General features: G+C 42.6%; 1 long non-coding RNA gene across 1 annotated transcript; it reads left to right on the top strand.

Annotated features, from left to right (window-relative positions):
- Nucleotides 1–1,520: 1,520 nt before the first annotated feature.
- On the top strand, nucleotides 1,521–5,216 carry LOC141571606 (uncharacterized). Its single transcript, XR_012496513.2, has 2 exons — nucleotides 1,521–1,760; nucleotides 4,842–5,216. It is a non-coding gene; the product is annotated as an uncharacterized LOC141571606 (long non-coding RNA).
- The last annotated feature ends 203 nt before the right edge of the window (nucleotides 5,217–5,419 follow it).

Consider the following 5,419-nt stretch of genomic DNA (forward strand, 5'->3'; position numbering starts at 1 on the left):
TGAACCAGTAGTTATACAATATTCAGATTGTCCAAGACACAATGCTGCCAGATCTAGCCTATTGTTTAAAGTTCTTGTATACGATGATGTGTCCTATATCTGTAATGGGAGGCAACTTCCGTTTTGTGCTACCATCTAGTCAGTCCTTAGTATGTGCAAGACACTACGCTAATAGCACTTAAAATAGAGTATTTCAAGTAATTCTTGAAACAGTACAGCAGTCAGAACTGTTGTTATGCCCCTTTTACAGATGAAATATCCAAAGTTGAGAAATATGAGGTACTGTGCGCAAAGTCACGTAGCAGGACATATCACCAGGTCTGACAGACCTCTAAGTCTGGACTCTCAGCTGCTAAGGTAGACTGAAAATACCCTGATTCAGTTAGACTGCAAGTAACAGGAAGTCCCAAAATATCAACCTAAACAAATGAGGGTGGTTTTTTTTTTTTTTTCTCATATAAAAGAATACAGCGGTAAGCTGTTCAGGACTGGTACAGCAGTGGCACAACACCCTCTAGAATTGACATTTCTTCTAGCTTTCTGTGTCCTCTCCTTCATTTGCAGCTTTTGTTCTCATGGTCACCTCATGATTACAAGATGGCAACTGTACCTCAAGCATTGCATCAGCCCTCCAAGCAGAAGAAAGCAAAGGACAAAGGACAAGAGGTGCATGCCATTATTCCTCCCACGCCACCTTTTTTTTCTGTCCTCTTTTAAAGAGCTTTCCTGAAAGCCCCACCCAACAACATCTGCTTACATCTCATTGGCTGAGACTGCCATAGGGCCACCTCTGGCTAAAAATACGGAAGTTCGGCTGGGTTCATTGCCAGCCTAAAGAAAAATGGTGTTTTGCCGCATAACCTTCTCTTGACAACTGCTGATCTTTTTACTGTCTCCATAGTTTTGCGTTTTCCAGAATGTCAAACAGATAGAATCATACAGTATGTAACCTTTTCAGATTGGCTTCTTTTGCGTAGAAATATGCATTTATGTTTCTTCCATGTCTTTTTGTGGCTTGATAGCTCATTTCTTTTTATTGCTGAACAATATTCCATTGTCTGGATGGAGCACAGTTCATTCATTCATTCACCTACTCAAGGACATATTGGTTGCTTCCACATTTTGGCAATTATAGATAAAGCTGCTATAAACATTCATGTGCAGGTTTTTGTGTGGACAGTTTTCACCTCCTTTGGATAAATACCAAGGAGTGTGATAGCTGAATTGTATGATAAGAGTATATTTTGTTTCTAAGGAACCGTCAAACTGACATCCAAAGTTGCTGTACCATTTGGCATTCCCACCAGCAATGAGAGTTCCTCTTTCTCCACATCCTCGCCAGCACTTGGTGCTGTCAGTGGCTTGTGTTTTAATTTAATTTAATACTTCAGTATTTTTCAATTCATTCATCCAATAAATACTTGATGTGCTCCTATTGAATCTCATATGCAAGAGAGTTAGTCTCTTACGACGCTTAGAGTTCTGAATATCTTTAAATTTAACACGGAAAGTTTTGGAAAGTCCTGCATCCTTTAGATCAACGGTTCTTAAGCTTCAGCTGGAATCTGAGTTACCTGGAGACCTTGTTAAAATGTGAACCGCATGGGCAGAGGAGGAGGCAGGGCTCACCTCCAGAGTTTCTGATTCAGTGGTTCTGGGATGGGACCCAAGAATTTGTGTTTCTAACAAGTTTCCGGATGACGCTGCTGCTTCTGGTCCAGGGACCACACCTTGAGAATCACCGCACTGATGCTTCTCAGGTAAAAACAGAAACAAAACAAAACAAAACAAAACACCAGTTGGGACTGCCACACCCTCCCTCAGGTACCAAAAAACACCCAATGGGATGACCACTACCTCCATATGAGGCTCTATTTTAAGGCTCCTGGGATACGCCTAACCCAAGGGACAGCTCATAGAATCTATACTTTGCCTGCTTCTAAAAGGTCTCAAACCTGTCTGCAGAGGCTTAGTTTAAGTCCTGTTTTCCTTCCAGAACAGGGAACAATTTGTTAGCCACATTATCACCTTCTGCAGAAGCAGCTCTTTGGTGGGGAAACCTAGCATGAGGGTCCCTTCTGGGACATTGAGCAGATGTTGATGTCGGAGGCAGTGCTGATGCATTTTGATGGGCATGAATCACGGGTTGGGAGTGGGGGGTGGCAACAGATACTACCTCACCTCTTGGTGCTAGAGCTTGTGCTGAACCACCAAAGGTCAGGTGACCACAAAACCTTGATCATTTACAGTTTACTTCTCAAAAGTGATGTCATCTACAGGACAGACCTGACTGTGACCCCAGAAGTCAGCCCATTCCACAGCCACTTCTTTGGCTGTGCCTTTACAACCTGTATTGATTATAGCCTCTTCTGCAACTCTGTCCTAAGAATTAGCTGATGCTCCAAAGACTGTCATTCCACGAGGGCCCATAGCTGTGACTGTTGCTGTGATTGCCAGCATCCACTGTGCCCAACTGTGCCAGACAGTGTGCCAAGCATTGCACATGTCTTCGCCATGCATTGCACAGCCTCTATAGGTGGGTCCTATTGGCATCACCATCCCCAGTTGACAGATGAAGAAACCAAGGTTCAGTGTAGTTGAGAAACTTGCTCCAGGTCACATAGCTACTAAGTGGCAAAGCCAGAATTCAAACTCAGGTCAGGCTGATATTAGATGGGTGCAAAAGTAATTGTGGTTTTTGCATTTATTTTTAACCTTTTAAACCACAATTACTTTTGCACCAATCTAATGTTAGACTTTCATATGAAAGAGTAAATAAGAGCAGAGCTGCTAAAATATAGACTGAGAAGACAGGAGGTAAAGTCCAAAAGCAAGGACAAAGACGTCTGTGATGTTTATCCCCATGTGGATGTCTCCTTCCACCTTCCAATTACCATGGAGTTCTGCTCATACCCCACGCAGAGCACTTGTCTTAGACCACGGAATAACAGAATTATTTTCACTTCATTTGTCTTGTCTGCTCCAGAGTCTTGCCCAAAGTTGGCCCTGGGAAAAGGTGTATGTTTAGGAAAGAGATAGATTAAAGATGGCCAAACTGATCACATCTAGCACCTATGTCTTGGTTATTAAAACTGTTCTCCGATATAAAGATCCAGGGCTCCTTGGAGAATGGCTGATTCTAGGACTAGGGCAGGAAATATACAAGGTGAGCCTGAGACATATTGCAGTGCCAAAAGTTAAGGGAATGTTCCGGTCACCCGCCCAAAAAAAGGAGGAAAAAACCCCACAATGATAGAGGTATGTGAAAGGGACACAGGAACCAACTGAAAGAGCTCCCATTGACCTAAGCTGGAAACAAATTGAGCAAGAAAACATAGATTGGATTCTAACCCAAATAATAAATCAATATCCGTGAGTTCGCAGTGATATAAATGATTGAATAGATAAGTAAGCAGGGCAGAATAGACAAATCTCCAGTGCCGAAGAATCACAAATAATTTATGTAGCTATTCCATTCTCGAGGAGGTGGGAAATAGTTTCCCATTCCTTAAGTGGGGGCTACACATAGTGACTTCCTTCACAATGAGACAATATGGAAAGAGAAGGAAAAGAGAGAAATCTGACAAACACTATCTGAGCCAGATAATCAAGGTCAACATCAACAGTGATAAATCATGTTGACAGTATGTATAAGACTTGATGAAAATGGCATTTTTCACTTTTCCTCCCCCAAACCCATAATCCCAGTCTAATTATGAGGAAAACAAAACAGCAGACAAATCCCAATTGAGGAACATTCTACAAACTACCTAACCAGTACTCTTCAAAACTGTCAAGGTCATCAAAAACCAAGAAAGGGTGAGAAACTGTCGCAAAAGGAGACTAAGGAGACCTGACAACTAAACATGATGTGGTATCCTGGATGGGATACTGGGACAGAAAAGGGACATGAAAGGACGTTATAAAACAAAAAACAAAAAAAACAACCTAAGGACATTGGAATAAAATACAGATTTCAATTAATAATAATGTATCAGTATTGGTTCATTAATTGTAACAAATGGACCATACTACTCTAAGATGTTAATAATAGAGGGAAACGGGCAGAACATATGGGAACTCTCTGTACATCTTTGCAATTTTTCTGTAGATCTAAAACTATTTTTAAACGTAAAAGTTTATTTTTTTAAAAAGCCAAACCATGCCATGAAGTAAGTGGGATTCCAGATTGGTTGCTGTCTATATGGGGAGAAGAACAGTATAGGAAATTGATGGAAAGCCACTTACAGTTCTCAACATAAACTGTCTTTTCTCCTCAAGGATGCATTTTATAAATGGATTGTTATTCTAATCATGATTGCTATGTTTTCTTTACCATATTAGATCAACATATTAGCTAAATCGTATGAGTTAGTACAATTCTCCTTGCAAAGAATTAGCATGGCTTTATGGTCTCCACCCCACTTTCACAAACCCATTTCAAAGAATTTCTGAAAGGTGTGGTCCTTCTTAGTGGCTCTCATGGGGCTTCTTGGGCCACTTCTAATCTCTGGTAAAGCCACAACACTGCCCCCAGGCAGCCTCGGCAGATAGATGGCCAAGCACAGTGGTTTCTGACAAAGGTCTGCCCTTGCCTTACCTGAGGTTTGATAATCCCAGCTCATCACCCTCAAGCAACTAAATGGTTCAGATGGAAAGATGCCCTGCGGTAGGGGGTTGAGGAGATGGGCCAGAGCTCCCATAATTCAACGAATTCCATGTTTGTCAGCAAGGAGTCCGTCCTGCCACACTCCCGATGGGACGTTGTGCTGGTCAGAGCCATCGCTCCTCCTTGCGCTGCGCGGATCACCACGAGCTAACGCCTGCGTATTGTTTTCCAGGCTTCCGGGTGAGTTTGGCTAAGGCACAGCATCGGCAGAAGATTGGGGAGTGGGAAGAAGGGAGAAGCCAGGGTCTCTCTTGCCTCCTCTCTGCCTCAGCAACGGCTGCATCTCCTGCATGGCCCCAGGCCCAAATGCCCACTATGGGTGCTAAGTGACCCAGATACTGGCTCTGGCAACGCTCCCCCTCCCTTTGACTCTCCAACCTAAGGGAGTAGCAGCTTCCTGCTCTTGCTGACTTCATGATTCCTTCTCTGGCCTTTGGCTCCTCAGAGCTTTCCTCACCTGCTTAAACAATGCCCTGTATTAAATACCCTCTATTTAAAATACTTAGAGTGGATTTTGATTTCCTGATTAAACTCTGCAGTGTTTTCAGACCTGATTTTTTTCTTTTTCATTCTCATCCTGATCAAGAAAAGAACACACACACACACACACACACACACACACACACACATTTTGTATCTTCGCATTTTCCTCATTTTGTACCATGACATTTCGTGTTTATTAGGACATAAGTGGATCCCTACCGCTATGATGGGGGTAGGGAAGTTGTAAGAGGATCTGAGAAAATGATA

Source organism: Rhinolophus sinicus, chromosome 17 (genome assembly GCF_057876585.1).
Source record: "Rhinolophus sinicus isolate RSI-liver-muscle chromosome 17, RSI-T2T, whole genome shotgun sequence".
NCBI classification, from domain to species: Eukaryota; Metazoa; Chordata; class Mammalia; order Chiroptera; family Rhinolophidae; genus Rhinolophus; species Rhinolophus sinicus.